Consider the following 20,671-nt stretch of genomic DNA (forward strand, 5'->3'; position numbering starts at 1 on the left):
GGAGGCAGCAGCAATCTGTTTTGAACAGGCTTCCAGGTGATTCTGATGCACAAAAAATTCTGAGAACCACTGTCCTGGCAAATGAAAGTCCCTCAGAAAGTGGCACTGCTTACATATGTCATACTAGTCTAGTACTTTACAGCTTGCAAAGTTGCTCTTCCACCCCAAATACCATCTACATTGCTCAAGCTTGCATTCCCTTTGAGTCAGTATTTGCACTTTGCAGAATTTTCCAAAGGAAATGATCAGAGATGTTTAGAAAGATTTACATAATAGGTTATTCATTTATCATGCAAGTGAAGATTGGAAACTAGAGTTAAACAAAGAGTAGGGGATTGGTTGAATAAATTCTGGCACATCTACTTAATGGACAACAGTGCAGCAATTAAAAATCATGTAGATCTTGTTTGTCAGGGCAAGCCCTGAGAATGGCTGGGCAAACTGCTGGCTCTGTATGTTCCTGATGGCCACGGGAGACAGAAAGAAAGGAAACCACAGCATATTCACCTGGCACACAAGCTGTGGACCCTTCGAAGGAGTTCTTTTATAACAGAAGAGCTGCCCATCTTACAGTGGTAATGAAGGTATGTCACTTTCTGAAGTCAGAGCCATGGTGCAAATGACAAATGAATGTCTTGACCAGACCCCTGGTTTTCTCAATGGTGGGTGCTGACAGGGAAGCAACAGGAGCATCTGCAGGAGACAGTCTCATGGAAATTGCTACCCGACCCCAACCGACCAGAGTGACTTAAAGTTCAAGAACTGCTTTCAGCAAGTGCATGTTAACTGTCTATCCTGAGCCCACCACCACCTAAGCTGGGCCCTAGAGAAGAGACATAAAGAATGAGGCCCATTAGTGCAGCTCCAGGCTCAAGAAGGGACCCTACACTTGGGGCTTAATGCTCTGCTGTCACCTCTTGAAATTCTTAATAATTTTATCTTTGAATTTGTGTTTTCGAGCATAGAGGGTCAGGAGGAGCTTGGCTATCCCCACATTGCCTCCCGCCTCCCACTGGTGGTTGGTCTCCTGCTCCCCACTGCCATCCAGTGTTTACAGGTAGAGCGAGGCTGGAAGTCAGCTGTGCATACCTCGTCCACCGTGTTGCTGGACAAGCCCCTTGGCAGCTCTGAACTCACCCTGTAAGCATCCTTGTGCTCAAAAAGGACAATGTTAAAAGCAGATAAAAACCACGTGACAGGTCAAGAGAGAGAGAGAGGGGAAAAAAAGGAAGTGATTTTTCCTGCTTTTTGAAGAGACCCTGTGGATTTTCATCCAGGAGTTGGTCCTGATGAGGACTTACAGGGGCAGGAGGAATCAAGGGACATATATTGTATAAATGAAAAGGGAGGATATGTTGGAAGAAACTCCTCCCTTACTGAGCATTTCTGGTTTGTCTGAGAAAACTAATTCACCCAGGAAGGGTGTACCCCTTGAAAGCATCACACTATAGAGCAAATTGTGAGGTTGAGTAAGAGGAGCATTTTCCCAGAAGCTTCTCTAGTGATTACAGACCAGGACACAGCCCTGCTTAATTATATGCAGTACCAGCAATTATTCTAAATAGTCTTTCTCCATATATATATATTTCCAGGACTAATAAAGAAAGTACTGGGAGTCCAGCAGACAAGTTCTTTGGCTTTTGCTAAACAATGTCAGAAAGAAAAACACAATTATAAAAGTGAATTTAGTTCAACTTTCTTCCTAGAAATTATCTTTCCAACTACTTCTATTGTTCTCCTTTTGAGAAAAGAGTTAATTGTTTTAAATGAAAGTGTGCTTTTTGGAAAACATGCTCATACTTTGTTTATTAGCATTCTAGGGAGTAAAGGGCACACATTCACAAACAAATCACAAGGCAAATGCTTATTAGTGCAGAATATACTCTATGCATGTTTATAAAAATCAATTACATTTTACAACCATTTCTAAATTACCCTCATAGAATTAAAAACCACTTTAGATACTCAACAAAGGGAGAAAAATCCATTAAACTCCTGAGTCCTGCTGGTTGTCTCAGTGAGAGAGAACGAGAGCTTAGTAATTACTCGTGGAAGAAAAAGTGTGTGTGTTCTAAAGTGGTCCCTTCAGACCTAAACCTTGGCCCAGTTTACTCCAAGTCACATGAGTCACATGGACCTCTTCCCTTCCTCTAACAAGAGAATTGGCCAGGATCCTCTTACTTATTTGCATGTCTCAGAGACACATATAAAACGTGTGTCCTGTACTGCAGAGAAAAGGGTATAGGTAAGAGGGTGGTTTAAGACAGAGCTCAGCTTCCTGTCAGAAGTAAAATGTATCTCCATGGTGATGTCTGTCTGGAAGACCAGTGGGATAGGATGCCCAGGAAGTTCTGTCCTTAGTCCTAGGCAATTGGGCCCCAACTTGAGGTGCATGTTTTAGTTTAAGAGGAGATAAATCCATGAAGCCAAAGGCTTGTACCCACCTTGAGCCAATATACTTCCTTCTAGTCCATGCCTTAGATACCTGAGCCCCCAAATGTTCTTCCAAAATGTCTAAACCTGCTTCCAGAACTGGTATGGATCAATCTTTCCAGTCACAGCATCAGAGATATTAACTGCATCCCTAGCCTGGTGATGGTGAAAGAACAGCTCCTTAGAGGCCCCTGTGTTTGAGCTAAGACATCCACATACCTATGTGTGTGTGTGAGGACCCTGAAGTTGCAAGCCTAAGCAGATACTAGAGAAGCAAAAGGGGCAGGCTGGTGTTGGATAGGTGGGGCCTTCATTTGCACACTTGCCCCTGTCTGCAAATGTTAGGGTTGGGTGTGTTTTCAGGAGCCAGATGCATAGGGTTCTGAAGAGCCATCTAGGCAGAAAACATCCTAAAGACAGAGGGAGTGAGGGACAGAGGCTGACCTTATATCGGGGCCTCATTCTCTAGCTGAAAGAAAATTGTAAGGACTGCATAGGCTCCATCCCTTAAATTTATCATTTGTAGTGATGAGAAGCTCAGCTACATTGAAAGTAAAACTTACTGAATAGCGTTTGATTTAGCATAGGAAATGCTCACCAAGCTATTCAAAATTCCCTGGAGTTTTACATATAATTTAACCTCCTGCAGAGTCCTCCTGGTGGCCTGGCTAACTGAGGCACACACAGTCCTGTGCTAAGGACTAAGAGTACATCTTTTTTTGTTTTCTTTGTATGTTGAAGATTTTATTTTTTACATCCTTTTAGAATCAATTCCACTTAATAAACGTTCGTAAATGCCACAGAAGCCGAGGGGCACGGGGGTAAGCCATGCTTTTAAGAATTGACCCTCTCCAGATTGAGTCGTTTTAGTAGATTCCTTGGAATTTACAAAGAGACAGTTCTATCAAATGAACCTTTGAAAAGCCGATCTTTTTTCCTATTTTTAGACTTGGGCCTGTTTTTCTTTTCCTTTTTTTTTCTTTTCTTTTTTGCTCTCATATATGAGTTGAACTTTTTCTCCATTTAAAACAAAACAAAATTCATCTTAAAGAATTAAAATGCAAGGAACAGCTTCTGTGGGAGGAAATCTTGACTCAGGGCCACACCACCTAAGACATAAGCATGCCTGACTCTGCCTGCTCAGGGCAGACAAAAGGGGAAGCCAAACACGTGACTGGGCATAAGCACTGCCCACAGTGTTTTGCAGTTGTCAAGAGAGTAGGAAGTACAGACCAAAAAAAAAAGTGAAATTGAGGATGTTCGTAATGACCCATCGTAGATGGTAGACTTGCAAATGAAAAAGGCTGGTTTCAGGCATATCATTGGGAAGACGTTTGCATGTGTCTAAGGATACCTCCCTGCCTGCCTGGACCTGAAGCCTGAAATTTTGCTTGTAGATTGAACCGATAGCGGCTGAGGTATGGGACCCCACATACTAAGCTCTGGTTACACTTCTCAGAATCAATGTGAAGGGCAGCCATAGGCATCGAGAAACAATGGTACAAAATGTCACCTGCATTTTGCACTAGAAACTAAAAGGCGGGAAGTCCCAGAAAGGAGACATGAAGGCCTGAGACAACCAGGCCCCCTTCGCAATCTTGCTCACCACAGACCCTGTGAATCTGTGTAGTTTCAATTCAGGTTTACTTGCTTTAAAAAATGAGCCTACCTATATGGAAACAACAACAAACTCAAACATTTTTAGTCGATGAAAACTTTCACCATATTGAAATCAGCTCCTTTAATGCTTTCTTTTGAAAACTTTTGCAGGATTTGGGAGATACATCTCAGAGTCATTTATATGATAATGTAACTTTCATGTCAAAAGCCATTTGGCTCCAAAAGTAATCTTTTATTATTTTTAATTGAAATTCACATGCCATAAAATTCACCCTAAAAAACTATAAAATTCAGTAGTTTTCAGTTCATTCAAAACATTGTATAACCGTCATCACTATCTAATTTCAGAAAAATTTGATCATCCCAAAAAAGAAACCCCATTATCTATTAGTCTTTATCCCATTTCTCAATCTTTTCTCTGCCACTGAAACTACTCATCTACTTTTTATCTCTATGGATTTGCCTAATCTGGACATTTCATATAAAATAAAAATCATACAATTTATGGCCTTTTGTGTCTGACTTTTCTCAGTTAGAATAAAGTTTTCAAGGTTCATTCACATTGTGGAATAAACCAGTACTTCATTCCTTTTTATGCTGCATAATACTTCATTGTATACATATGCCATAATTTTATCCATTCATTAGTTGATGTAAATTTGGGTTATTTACACTTTGCGGCTGCTATTAATATGCATCTGAGTTTTTGTATGGACATATATTTTCAATTCTCCTGGGCATATGCCTAGGAGAAGAATTGTTGGGTTATGAGTGTATCTATTTATGCCTTTGAAATTAAAAAAATGGAAGTTGGTGCTTCAAATGTTAACCTGAATCTTCAGTTTCCACACTCCACACAAGAGTCATTCACTATGAATATAGAGTTTAACTAATCTATTCTGTCCTTCTCCTCTTGGCCACCAAAAAGTCTTACAACTCATAGAAACCATTGGTTGTTGAAAGGAATATTAGGAGATAAAATTCGCTGTGGTACTTTCCCCAGCTTGCTCACTATGGAGCACTTCTATACAACAAAATTGTACTTAAGAATTTTTCCTTCTAGAAAGTAGTATAAACTAATAACATTTGAAACATTCCATGTAGAACATAGCATTGTATCTGGTTTGGCTTTTTATGAATCTCTTCCTAGGACTATAAGGCCAAGAAGACCAGAATAACACAATGACTTGGAAGATGAGCACAGTAACTTAGCAGGTATCGGTGAACACTTTTTTTCCTGAAAAGATTCGTCACCCCTTCTAAATAAGGATCAAGAATGGAGAAATAAATAAACCATAAGATTGGTTAATATGATGTGCATCATATTTTTTACCCAGGTAGACAGCTGATCTGACTATACACCAACTTGTGGAAAGTGAAAAATTTAATCACATGGACCATTTAGTGTCAGTTCATTTAAAAATAATAACCCAGTGTTATTTTGTATTATTTTTTTTCTTTTTATAACCCAGTGCTATTTTTACTAGAGTTTTCTCTTCTCAAATTTATTTTGCTTGTAGACATAGCTATGATTTGAAGAAGAGAATGTGTACTAAGAAATATGCTACATTGATTAATTGTGCCATGAAAAAAGAGACAAAATTTATTTTTGACTTTTTAATTTGACTGCTACAGTTTGCATTTCTTACTTTCCATGTGTGCTATAGCTTTTTTTCCCTGTAGATTTTTCAATTCTCTCACCCTGGTCCTTTCTGCTTTCTTCATTTTTGACTGCAGAATTCCTGAATCACCATTTTGCCACTTTGTGATTGTTTTCAAACTAATGTGTTTCACACATACATTTCAGGAATACATCCATCAGCAGAAAATTGCAAGTGCCAATAAAAATTGTCACTCTAATTTGTTAATGCATGTCTGAAAAATACAGAATGTGTCAGATCAATACAAAAATAACTTAAAACAGAAGGCTTAGAAGTGGGTAGGAGAATAAATGTGCATAATAAGTGGTTTATTAACTCCCACCCCCCTCCCCAAACTACCCACATGTCACTGCCTGCTATGGGGATTGCCTAGGACCTGTGCTTTAAGCATCCTGTGGGGTTCCAGGCCCCTGACTCACAGAGTTCATGTTTGTCAGTAGTAATTCATGTATCTAGCTTGTTCCTTTCCTGGCTACTCTTCTAAGAGATGAAATGTTGTAGCTTCATTCTAATCACAAGGTTCTTAGGAAAATCTCTTGGATGCTGTACAAGTCACTCAAATCCAATCTTTCACTAGGGATCACTGAAATACACAGGGCCCACAATTCTGATTTGTATTTGTGGTCCTTGTGATTTGTATTAACAGCAGTCTTCCAAAGTGTCAGAAAGAGTTCACTGCACACACAAAGGCACCAAAGACAGTAAGGGTGTGTGCTGCTTGCAGAGCACACATGCACATGCTATTCTGCAGAGTGGGGAATAGCGGCACAGCCTACGTGTGTCTCAGTCCTGCTTCATAAGGCAATTACTCAGCATAGCACTGTCCTCCATGCAGAGGGAATTGCAGGAGTAACATATTCTTTTCTTTTTAATATAGTTGTATTGATTCCAGAGAGGAAGGGAGAAGGAGAGAGAGACAGAAACACCAATGATGAGAGAGAATCATTGATGGGCTGCCTCCTGCATGCCCCACACTGGGGAACAAGTCGCAATCCGGGCATGTGCCCTGACCAGGAATCAAACCGTGACCTCATAGGTCGATGCTCAACTACTGAGCCTCGCTGGTCGTGCAAGAGTAACTTATTCTTGAGGAGCTCAGGAGATAAGCTATGGTAGAACAATAGAAACACAAATACATGCTTCCACGATAGGAAATATGTGAACAAATGCTTAGAAAATGAGCTAATCGTTATGTGGAAATAATCTCAGCAGACTTCATTATGGTGTTAATTACTAATCAGATCACTGTAGGAACTCCAAGATTTAGTTTGGCAAAGTAGAAGGAGAATGTCTTTTGAGTTGTGGAGGAAGAGTGAAAATAAAAGAGTAGAAAGCAAAACCTCCAGTAATGTCATTTGAAACGAAAACTCACCTCTTCCACAAATCCCTTCTAGTTAAAGGTGGCCATGTGACCTGGTCCTGGCCAACAAGTCAGCAGGATTCTGCTGGGTGCCAGAGTGAGAAAGCGTTGCTTATCTCAATGCAAAGAGGCTGACACAGCCCGCGCCAACCTTCCCCACCTCACTCTTGCCTGGGAAGATAAGGTGTCTGAAGCAGCAGCAGCATCTTCCGACACGAAGAAAAGGCCAGAGAATCACAAGATATTGGAATTGGCATCTCTGGGTCCTCCCTTTTAATGTGGGAAAAACAACTCCTATAGGTTATAAGTCAAGTTTTCTATTATTTGTAGCTGAGCATATACCCAACTGATATTCTTAAGTAGATTATTGGCCAGGAAGAAGTTGCCTATATTTTAGTTGTATTTGGTAAAGCTAATTTTAAAATTAAAATGGATTAATCATAGGATTACTTCATGACAAAATGATTGTTTTATATCTTACAAGTTTACTTAATAACAAATAATTATATATACGTGGTGGAGCAAAAGTAAGTTTACAATTGTTTGTATGGAAAATAATACAATAATTAATAAATAATAATATAAGCATAAACTCTGTGTTTTCCGTGCTCACAGCTGTAAACCTACTTTAACCCCACCCTGTATATAATTTATATATACACATATGAACCTATGTATATCGATTTCATAATTTGTCGCTAAAAGCAGCCTTCCTGAGCTTTCCACCAATTTAGGGCATGAAGCCTCACTATCTCAGGTGCACACATCTAAAATCCTCTCCAGGGCCAGCCATGAGTTTAATAAGTCAGCTAGGATTTCACGGGACAGATACAATTACAGTGTCATTTATTTTCCTTTAGTTTCTGTTCCAACTCTATGAAGTAATCTGTCTCTGCTGGCATTTTTTCATATTTAGAAGATAGTTGTATCAACTGCAAAATCTAATCTTTTTACAGTGCCTTCTCATATTTCATGAAATAAAGGTGGTTTAAAAATCCATAGTCCCTTTGCCCTTCAAGAGTTGCTTTTTCACCAGTTTTTGTAACTCTCAGCAGAGTGATTGGACAGGGTCTGAACAGCAAATCTGGAAGGCGAGCAACTTTCCACAGGCTACAAAACCGGAAGTGACCATCTGGGTTAATGGATCCCATCACTGGTTGATCTTCAAAATCTTCTGGGGAACTTCTTAAAATTTTCTGAGATTCATCCCCAGAAATCAGAAATCTTGATTCAACGGATCAGGAATGAAGGCGAGAAATTCTTTTCTTTTTTTTTTTTTTTGTAATCTCTCCAAATACTCAGCCAGGTTTGGGAACTGCTAACCTAGTTAGTCTAGCGCTCCTCCAAATATGTACACAACACAACTCGGGATCTCACTATAACGCAGTTTCTGTGTCGGTGGCACTCGGCTTGGCCTGGGACTCTGCTTCCCTAACAAGCTCCAGTGATGCTCATGCTGATGGCTCAGGAACCACACTTTGAGTAAGAAGAGTCTAAATTATTTTCCAACTTTTGTACTACAGGCAAGAAAATGGGAGAATGAGAGTGTTTGTCCAGATCACATAGACCTGCAGGGCAGCATGAGGACCCAAATCCAGCTCCTTCAAGTCCCAGTCCCATGCTCCTCTGCAATGTTGCACTGACTCCAGGAAAGAGCCGTCTGCCCATGAGACCTGTGGGTGTTGATGAGGACTGGAGAATATGAGGCCACTTTGGCTCACTCTTGTTTTATGATGGAACCTTTAAATAGTTTGTGATCTCATTCTCCACCTATCTTCAACCTCTCTCTGCACCTCATAACCAACCAGTGGTGTGCTGGTAAATGTTTAACTACTGGCTTTCTTGGGGGAGGGGGAGTGTAAGGGGAGACAAGAGCCCCAATTTGTAATGTTTGTTGATTACTGTGGAGTAAACACTCCTGGCATGGCCGATTTGAAGTTACCCACCTGACAGTACTGAACATGGAGCTGGCAGAGATGCACACAGCCAGCTCTCGTGAGCTAGAGTGACCCAGTTCCAGCATTCCACTCGTCCAGGTTTCCTCTGATCCAGAGGGGCCGAGGCCACAGGGCAGGGCAGCAGCTGTGGTCCCAGCCAGGCTGCCAGGAGTTGGGAAAGCAGGTCCTCAAATGACATCGTTTCACTCAGCATTGTTTCATTATAACATTGAAAAGATGCCAAAGAAATTTAACTCTTGATTATCGCAACTAGCCTATGGTAAATTGGTTTCAGTATATGTCGTTTTGCAGAACTATCCCTAAACAACGTTAAGGGGGGACTTACTGTACCTGGCTAAGTTTTAGGAGAAGGAATAACATGATTGCTTTTTAAACAAGTTAACCTCTGGTGCCACTAATAAGGTGTATTGATTGTGTATTAACAATGAAAATGTCTTAGGAAAGCTAATACCAAGAAGAGAGGAAAGATAATGACAAAAGAATCAGTTTATAAAAGAACTGAAACAGCCCTAGCGGGTTTGGCTTAGTGGATAGAGCTTTGGCCTGTCCCAGGTTTGATTCCTGTCAAGGGCACATGCCCAGATCGTGGTCTCAATCCCCAGTATGGGGAGCACAGGAGGCAGCCGATCAATGATTCTCTCTCATTGATGTTTCTATCTCTCTCTCCCTCTCCCTTCCTCTCTGAAATCAATAATATTTTTTTAAAAAGAACTGAAACATTTAGAGATGGAAAACAAGCAGAATAAATAAACTGATTAACCCCAAAGTGGACAAGCCTAAAAATAATTACTTTTATTTAAGCAAAGTAGAACCCCCAAAATAAGAAAATAAACCACTGGATTAATTTTCAGTTCAAGTCAACAGTATTGACTGAGTGCCTCCTGTGATTAGGATATTGTGCTAGGTTCTTGCAGCTTAGGTTTTCATTTCATGTGATCCTATTGGAATTTTTTTTTCTTTTTCCTGATAAAATCACTTCTGCTAGAAGTCTGACTACAGAAGACAAGACAAACAGTCTCCTCTGCCAGTGCAGGGGTTACTGTACTTCATTTGCTACTAGCCACCAGATAATTTATAATATTTTTAAAAATAAAGGCTGTGTATTAAAAGAGATTATATTATGCAGTTTATATAGCACTAGCACAAGACTACACTGTCATGCAGAACAGATACCATTGTACTGAATAATGACTAGTCCATATACCAAATATTTACATTGTTTAACATAAACCATACAAAATAGTGCAACCGTCCATCCGGTATAGCTCAGCAGTAGAGCATCGACCCAGGAACCACTGTTGTTTATTTTGGTTTCTGGTCATATGACCTTGTTTCCTTTTATACTTGGCTATCTTTGACTGCGTGATACACGTTATATATGAAGACTTGGAAGAAATTTTAAGCTCTTAATGATATCATCTTTCTCTAAGGATGCTTCTATCAAGTAGCTAGGCTTGAAGCACTAGCTATCTAAAATTACTATAAATCCAATTATGGATTAAAATGTTTCAGAGATGAGATTCAGTCTCTATGAAGACTTATCTAGTATTGGAATAGTCAATCATCTTAAGGAAAAGTAGACCCCAATATCAAGCTCAATTATCTGGCTTCTTTCCTCTTTCAGTTTTTGTCCCACAATGCCTTGCTGAAGTGTTATTGCTCCAGAGTAAAACCAGTAAGTTTTAAAATATTCTTCTGGCCCAGCTGTGTAGCTTAGTTGGTTGAGTGTTGTCCCATGTACCAGGAGGTTGCTGGTTCGATTCTCAGTCAGGGCACATGCTGGGGTTTCAGGCTTGATCCCCAGTAGGGGGCATGCAGGAGGCAACTGACCAATGTTTCTTTCTCTCTCTCCTCTCCCTTACTCTCTCTGAAATCAATTAAAATATATATTTAATATATTATTCCGAATGCCCACAATTGCAAACACATAATTTAGTATCAAGCACTACCTGGAAAAACATTTAATTTGATAGATTTTGTGTGATTTTCAAAACATCTTGAGCCATGTAATTAAAATGGGCAATTTGAATAGGCCTTAGTCTATGTTTCCACATCATTCTGCATAATTTTTAACAATTTTATATCTGGGCAAACCTGAGACAACCTTTCATGAAATGTAAAGCCTTTGGGACTTTTTGAAGTGTCACCATCCACAGGAGATTTGCTGTGCTCTGTTAACCTGTTAACTTGATCCTGTGTTTCTCCTTCCCAGACTCCTCTGTTATTTCCTCTCTTGGGCATCTCTCAGTTGCAATTCTGCTAAGATATGGTGAAATAACTAGAAAAGACTAACTTCCTGAATACTTTAGAAAGCATTAATCACTACCCTTTCTTAATCCCCTGTTGGCATACACAAGAGTTCATTTTTAAATTTTTATGTTTAGTACAGATGTCCTCCAGAGGAGCTGAAAGAGATTTCCAAGTCTTATAGTACAAATTAGAATGTAGATAGACATTTTTAACCTGATAAGAAAGCAAAAATACAGAGGAAATAAATGACAGATCAATGTCAAAACTGGCAGTCCTAGGCAGACCTGCTGATTTTTACCTTAGTATGTACCCGTAAGCGGGTAAATATGTTTAAATGAAATGAACAGAAAAATGACCAGCTAATTATATCATTCCCACTTTTTAAAGTTTTTTTTCTCACTGTTTCAGTTACTTGGATAGCATGACTTCTCCCCATTTTGCAAACATGGGCAGAAAAGGTGTGTATTTTCATTTTGTCTCTAATGCTAAACTGGGAACCTCCATCAACGAAGTTCAGTTCTCTCTCTCAATCTCAGGTTCCTACCACAGTGACTGGCAACTCCAGTCAATAATTATGTGAAGGCTGTACATTCGCTTAAATATTTTATTTACTTGGATTATAATTTGTAAATTGTATGTAATCCTCGTAAGGTGACAAAAAAGTTCTTTGTGGAAGGTATAATCCTTGTTCATAGTGTTTTCTTACCCATAACCTTTCCGTGTGATGATGTTTCTCTCTAGTACTCTCCTTCTTTCTCCCACCCCTACCTTTCTTTTTATTCCTGTTCTAGAAATCTGGTTACCCTAATTATGAGCTATCTAACATAGGAGGAGAATTTTTAAAATATGTTTTTATTGATTTCAGGGAGGAAGGAAGAGAGAGGCAGAGACAGAAACATCAATGATGAGAAAGAATCATTGATCGCTGCCTTCCGCACTACCCACACTGGGGATCCGGTCCACAACCCGGGCATGTGCCCTGACCGTGAATCAAACCGTGACCTCCTGGTTCACAGGTCAACGCTCAACTATTGAACCACACCAGCCCAGCAAGAAGGAGAATTATTTTAATGAAGTATTAATTTTACTGCCTTGTCTTCATTCCAGAATTTGAAACAATGGACGGATTCTTAGTAGAGGCAGCAACCACCACATCTATTTCTATAAGGAGAATACTGAAGCCAAAGAGCAGCATGTAACATGGAGAAAGGCCAACAGGGCAGAATATTCCCCAAATGCAAGCCATCAGAAGTATGGAATGTGGAGGGGACTCTCAGAGCCTGGCATATTGCGTCAGTGTTTAAGTGACAGTCATGCTGAGGGTGTCAGAGATCACTTCTTTATTTGTAGCTAAGAAGTGAAGATTATTCTTTTGTCTTTGCTATTGATGTAAACAAAATGTCATGGAGGGAGGCGGAGGAGGGACTGAGTAGGTTGGTAAAAAGTAACTCTCTCAGCCTCCTCTTCTTCCCAACTTGTGCCCAGCTCAGCTTTGTAAGGTGCCCAAGGACACGGACTTACTTCACAGCAGGTGCAAACATTCAAGATTACAGTGAGACCTCAAATAGTTCAGGTGGCCAATCTAAATTCTACAATCTGTCAACCTGACCTTGTCCTTTCCTCAGGTGTTTCTGTGGTCCTGAAAAGGGAAATATTTCCATCACACAATAGAAATTACTGCTACAATGTACCCAACCCCATAGCATAATTATAATACTGCATATTTTTTTTGCTATGTTTTAACAATGTCAGAGCAGCATAAAATGTTGGCCAGAGACAGGGATTGACAAATATTAAATGTGAGAATTTATTAGTTAGTGAATGTTATTTAGTTAATGCCATTGAAAATCTCTATGTCATTGATGCTTTTAGGTTTATCATCATTATATGTACGTTTGGAGATGACTTCTAAGAGAGTAACATGGAAAAGATGCCTTTGAACCCAGTTGTGACACTTGATATATACCTATATCCTGTAGATATTATACGACAACTGATTGTTGCTCTATCTGGTTTGTATGATGGGATAAGTTATTTTTAAAGGCACATCTGTTATTTGTAATTAAACCTAATTTGGGTTTCTTCTTTCCAGCTCATATCTACTCTAACCCTTGTTATATTTGTAATAGAAAAACAAATTGTTTTAAAGGCAAGACTGTCACTTGAGAATGTGTGAATGCTCCCTGTGACCTATCATTCCTGTGACGATAGGAGATGCCCTCTCACTCTCAGAAGGCTCCCTCAGGAGGCCTATCATTCACAGCTACCTGGACAGCATGGGGCAGGGCACCTGCACTGTGACACGGACTACGTAGGAAAAAATAACCAGGATTGAGCATGCAATGCCCGCACTGAAAGCAGCTCAGAATGTCAAAATGTTGTAGCAAAAAGTTTAAACATCATTCTCAGTAGTCACTGTAGTGGTGCTTGTTTTGTTTTTTAAACCTAGTCATTATTGGTGCCCACTTCTGAGTAAAGCATAACTTACTGTAAATATCCGCAGGCTTAATCACATGGCCCGCCCTCCTTTGTGCATTTCCGTAGGACAAGGGGTGTGTCTGCCGTGTTTACTACTGAGTCACTGTTGCCCTGACATTCTGTGAGCAATCAGTGACCAGTGACCAGGAAGATGACTGCATTCCTTCATTGTTGTGGTTTCAGAAACTAGGAAACACTGAAAACTTATTTTAGCTACAAATAAAGCCAAAACATTTTACATTTTTTTTTTCTTCTTGAAGGTGTATATATGTGGGGGTAACTGTACTCTTACTTAAGGACACATACACCTAACAATTCAAATTGGTACGGTGAGACTCTAGAGAGGCGTCCTCTTAAGCTCTAAGTAGGAATAAGTAGGAGTTGCTAGAGAAGTTTCATTGCCAAGGAAACCGAAGTGGGAAGTAGTTGAAAATCTGCCCACTGATGACTTTGTAAGACCCTTAGTTTGCTCACTTCAATTAAAGGATGCCCTGTGGCCTTCTCATCCCTTAGTCATGCCTCTTCAAATATAGTATTTTTAATAACTCATGGTTTTATATGATGCTGAAATGAGAATTATAGATATAAAAATTAGAAGTACAAAAATTATTTAGAATTCTCCCACAGAGAGGATTAAATTACTCTCTCCTATCTATCTATTCACTAATTTGCTTGCTTGTTTAGATCAGTATAGACATGTAGATATTTATTTTATACTTTGAGTTATAATCCAATACTGCTTTATTCATTTTCTTGCTCAGATTTTTCCAGCTTTGGCCATTAGGAGCCTTTGACACATCCCCATATTTGTGGGGGGGTTTCTTACTCTCCAGCACTCAAAGATGTCGCAGGCTCATCTTGTATATTTCCTACCCAGTCAGCCATTTCTCCAAAACATCTTGGTTCCTTTTGTTGGAGAATGTTGTTCTAAACCTGTATCTCCTTGCTACTGAGGTGTTGTTGCTTTTAGGGCTTCTCAGTTGACAAATCAAGGAAATGAGTGTGTGTGCATGAACCAGTGTATGTACACATATCTATAAATATTTCCATATGTATTTATTTGTATCTACATTAAGCTAAACATGAACACATGTGTCCAATTCAGTACCATATGGATCGTTCTGTTCCAGGACCACATGGATCACTTTAACCTTTTCCTTTTGCTTGTCTGTAACCTTCCACTTCAATAGTGAGAAATCAGGCTCCCAACATCCACCATCCATTGACTTACTGTTCAATTCCATTACACATGCACACTGGTTCCAAAATTAACTCATACTACCCTGAGATACAACTTTACCAACTAGAGTACAGTGTTTATGTACAGTTCCTTTGTCTTTAGTCTTACAGTCTCCATTTATTTCCAAAGTCACTTCAAGGTCAGCAATCTTTCCTCCAACTTCCTTTGGTAAGATTATTTTATACATTTATAATACAGGTAAATTATTTTGTCATAGCCAGCATTCCACCCTGAGATACCACAATCATCTAAATAATTTCTTAAAATTTGAATACATTTTTTAAAAAAAGATATAATGTTAGCAGTTATTTATCTCTTTTAGTACCTCAGCCTGACTCCAAGGTAGACTAACATAGTTCAAGGTAGGACTGTAATGATGCTTCTTAGACTTGGGACCAGGACTTTATTACTGTATTTTTTTTTGGGGGGGGGATACTGTATTTCTTTATTGCAGTAAAATATTTATAACTTAAAATTTTTCATTTTAACCTCTTTAAATGTACAATTCAGTGACATTAATTACACTCACAATGTTATGAAACCATCACCAGTATCTGTTTCAAAAACTTCTTCTCAGAATAGAAACTCTGTATCCATTAAAAAATAACTTCCTATTTTTCCCTCTTGTCAGCCCCTAGTAACCTCTGATCTAATTTCTGCCTCTATGAAGTTGCCTACCCTAGACATTTTGTGTACGTGGAATCATACAATATTGGTCCTTTTGTGTCTAGCTGATTTTACTTAGCATAATATTTGCAATATTATCCATGTTATAGCACTATCAGAACTTGATTCACTTTTATGTCTGAATAATATTCTAGGGTAAGGGTTAGGGTTAGGGTTAGGTATATACCACATTTCATTTATTCAATCTTCCATTGGTGGACATTAGGGTCATTCCCATCTACTTTGTAAGTCTTCCCTTTCTTTGTAAGTCTTCTACAAAGAAAGGAAAGCTTGTTGGGAACTTTCCTGAAATTAAAAACTTAGCTAAATTGTTCTTAGCATTGGTATGTGGCATTTGATGCCAAATGATAAGGAAATATGCTAGCAATGAAGCACTTAATTTGGTGTCATTGGCATCTAGAGACCCCAGACCAAAGTCTTAATTGAACAGGCCGTATTCTTTCAGAAAGCCTTGCTAATTAATAATTTACATACATCAATTGAAATGTGAATTGCTCCTGTTGTTTGTTTATTTGTTTATGTTTATTTTTCTACAACTCTTTTAAATGGTATACCCATGTCTTATTCCCTTTTCTTTCTCCATTTTTTTAACTTTTTAAAATATATTTTTATTTATTTCAGAGAGGAAGGGAGAGGGAGAGAGAGCTAGAAACATCAATGATGAGAATCATTGATTGCCTGCTTCCTACACACCTCCTACTGGGGTCTGAGCCTGCAACCCAGGCATTTGCCCCAACTGGGAATCGAACTGTGACCTCCTGGTTCATAGGTCGATGCTCAACCACTGACCCACATCGGCCAGGCTCTTTCTCCATTTTTTTCATGACTATACTGTTGTTAATAAGCTTGGGTAATTCACATTTCAATTGACATATGTAAATTATTAATTAGCATACCAACTACAACCATAACTTATAAACCAACTTCTGCTAGGTGACATATTATTGTGGAAAGGGCATGTCTATTTACTTTTGAAAGACACCATCCACATTCACAGAGTTTCTTGAGGTGAGAGCTGAAAGCACATGAGTATGCTGAAGAAGGAACACACACACAGCATGTAGAATGCAAACATGCCAGAAAGGAAGATGTCAGGAGGCAGAACCTTACCTCCATCTTCTTAGGGTTTGTGGCCCAAAAGGGCCTGAGAACTCAACTGACACAAGAGGAAAAGGGCACAGATTTATTTCCTTTAAGTTTCCTGTGACACGGGGAGTCCTCCTAAGGAAACCGGAGAAGACTCAGAGTATACATGACAGAAACATGAGCTTAAGGAGTTGTGATCAATAGCATTTACCTTTGGAATTTGTGTGCCCCAAAACCAACTTCTCTTTTCCCCCAAAATAGAATCTCTCTTAGTTAGCAATATTACTATTCACCTAATCACCCAGGACGGACCCCAGGGAATTACTCTTGCCTCCTTCCTCTTTCTCCCTCCCTTCTACAAATCTGATAAGTTTTGCCTCCTGCCATTATTTATGAAATTTTTCCTACCCTCCATCCCTCTATGCCAGCTTGCACAGCTAAAATGAAAACCCTCATCACTTTTCGCAGTACTTCCTGGAGATTTAGACAGGAGGGACCCTTCCCCTGGGTGCTTGTTTTAGAGCAGGTGCCTCTCACAAACACAGAAGCTTGTGGAAGGACACAGTGACTGTCACACAGGATGTGGTGCTTGCTCAGCATTGGCAGTAGTCAACCTGCGATCCCAAGCATCCACTCACATGACTAACACTGCTCAAGCCCCAGGGAAACACTTCTCCGTATCTCCTCTCCACATCTCCTTTGCGCAAATAAAAGCCAGATCTGAAGGCCACTAAAGATGACAGTTGTGTCATAGTCTATCTAAGAGAAAAACACAGCTTCCTTCACATTGCCAAGGAATTTAAGTGAGAAGGTATTTATTAGTAGGTGAAAGGACAGGCTGATGAACTAGTTAGCTGTTGTGGGCTGAAATGTGCCCCTTCTAAAATCTATATGGTGAACAACTCGCCCCCGGTGCCTAGAATGTTGCTGTATTTGGAGACAAAGTCTTTAAAGACATAATTAAATTAAAATGAGGTTATGACAAATATTTGTGTATGTGAGAGGAGTTTAGGATGGAGTATATCTGTAAGTCTTTGAATTTTGTCTTTTGTTAGAGTGTAAAGTAATATATTTTGTTTAAAAAAGTAATGACAATTTATTCAGAAAAAGATCCCAATTTACAACTAATGCTATAATTTAAATGAATGCATCTTAAAATGCAACTGACTTTTATCTAATAAATTATGAATGAGTGTCTTAAAAAAAATGGGGTTATGGGTGGGCCCCAATCCAATACAACTGTTGTCCTTATAAGAAGAGGAAATTTGGATACACACACACACACACACACATACATACATACACACACGATCATGTAAAGACACAGGAAGAACACAGCCATCTAAAAGCCAACGAGAGGGGCCTTAGAAGGAACTAACAGTGTCAATACTGTAATCTTGGACTTCTGTCCCCCAGAACTATGAGAAAATAAATTTCTGTTGTTTAAGCCACCCAGCCTGTGGTACTTTATGATGGCAATTCTCGCACGCCAATATACTTGCCATGGTTCTTCCTCTTAGAAGCATAACAAAACATCGGTTCCCAGGAGTGCCATTTTCCTGCTTCTTGTACCAATTTATGTTCCAATCTATGGTTCTTGTAGCCCCTTTAGGTTCTGGCCCTGGACCTGTATTATAAAGGGTTCTGCCCTGGTCTTCTCTTGCCTGTGCCCTTCCTCACAGGCCTCAAAGTACAGAGGGCCTAAATGTGCCTACCTGAAACCTGTACATCCTTCCACCTCGAAATTCCCTGTCCAAATAGCTCTGAGCCCATTAGCAGGGACTGAGCTGGCCCCCTTCCTGAATCCTTCCTCATGGAGATGGATGGTGTCACAGTTATGCACACTCCTAAGCCTGAAAGATGGCCCAGAGCACTGTCTGTGGTGATATAACCAGAGCTATACTGTATATGTAGACACGTATGCCCATGTGTGAGTGTGTAAGGCCCACATGGTGTGGGAGGGAGCTGGGAGGTGGTAAGAGAAGGGGGTGAAGTGTGGGGCTGGAGGCTGCAGCTGAGGCCAGCCTTACCTGACATGCGATCTTCTGCGTGGTTCTCTGAGAAGCCCAGGAGTTCTTGAACCTGCACTTCCAGGTTCTTAAGAGGATACATTAATCAAGATCAGGGACTAGGTTGTGTTTCATTTTCTGGTTTATTAATATGATTTATAGCCTTTATATATTTAGATCTATGATGCATAAGTCTTCATATCTTGCTTCAAACCCCACAAATATTAGGAGTGGACTTGGTGGTTGTGGAGGACTCACAGATTAGAGCAATATTTGCCACTCTGCACACAAAGACAGGAAACATTTTTTTACTACTCTTAAATTAGTATATATATATATAGTGGTACTCAGCATTGACAATAGTCAACCTGCACTCCCCAGTGTGGTAGCCACTGGCCATAGATGGCTATCGAGGACTTAAAATGTGGCTAGTCTGATTTAAGACACATTCTAAGTATAAAAAACGGTATTTCAAGGATTTAGCATAAAAAGAGAATGTAAACTACCTCAATAATTTTTATATGTTAAACACATTTTGAAATGATAATATTTTCAATATATTGGGCTAAATGAAGTATATTGCTAAAATTAAATTTACCTGGTTCTCTTTACTTTTGTAAATTTATTTTCAATCTCAGTGAAAATTATTGAGTATTATATTAATCTCAAGTGAAGAGCATAGTGACTACACATTTTTATAACTTATGAAGTGATTTCCTCATAAATCTAGTACCCACCTGACACCACACATAGTTATTACAATACTAAAGGCCCAGTGCACGGATTCATGCACATTAAAAGGAAATTAATTAGAAAGGTGGATGGTAGGGTGAGACTGGGAGAGACAGGCTGGACACACCCTGGAGCCAACCTCCCACAGTTCCTCCCCAACCAGCCACACCTGGGGTGGCACTGAGGCTCGAAGGGTGTCTGCAGAGTGAGCGGGGGTCCCTCCAGCAGGTGGGGTCCCTCTGTCTGGTCTGGGGGAATCAGGCCTAAACCAACATTCCCCAAGCGGTCCCAGAGTGTGAGAGGGCACTCTGCAAAGTTGCTGTCGCTTGGCTCCTGTGTTGAGCTCCTGCGTTGAGCGTCTGCCCCGTGGTGGTCAGTGTGCATCATACCTACCAGCAGGTCAACTGGTCAGCCGGTTGCTTAGCCTTTTATATATATAGATTATTGACTCTATTCTCTATGCTATCTTTGTATCCCCATGATTACTTTGTAACTGCCAATTGGTACTTCTTTAACCCTTCACCTTTTTCTCAAATCCCCCACCCCTCCTTCCTAGTAACCATCAATTTGTTCTTTGTATCTATGAGCTTGTTTCTATTTTATTTGTTCATGTTGTTTTTATATTCCTCATAGAAGTGAGATCTTATGGTATTTGTCTTTCTTGGTCTAACTTATTTTCCTTTGCATAACACCTTCTATTTTGTCACAAATGGTAAAATTTCATTATTTTATGGCTGAGTAATATCATAGTGTATATAGGTACTACAATTCCTTTATCCATTCATCTGTCAATGGATACTTAGATCGCTTCCATATTTTGGCTGTTGTAAATAATATTCCAATGAACATAAGGTTGCATATATTCTTTTAAATCAGGGTTTTGGATTTCTTCGGATAAATTTCTAACAAGTGGAGCTTCTGGGTCATATAATAGTTCTGTTTAGTTTTTTGAGGAAAAAAACCTCCCTATTGTTTTTCCATTGGAATTGTATTTGGATCTCTTCTGGATTTTATTACATAGGAAGACCATATGTCCACATTACACTATTGTTCTTCTTTCCTGAACCCTTCAATTTATATAGGACAAGATAAATTAAAAGAACATACAAGTATCTGACGTATAAAAAATATACCTATTGAACACCTCCCCCACCCCT

Source organism: Myotis davidii, unplaced genomic scaffold (assembly GCF_000327345.1).
Source record: "Myotis davidii unplaced genomic scaffold, ASM32734v1 scaffold266, whole genome shotgun sequence".
In the NCBI taxonomy this organism is placed as follows: Eukaryota; Metazoa; Chordata; class Mammalia; order Chiroptera; family Vespertilionidae; genus Myotis; species Myotis davidii.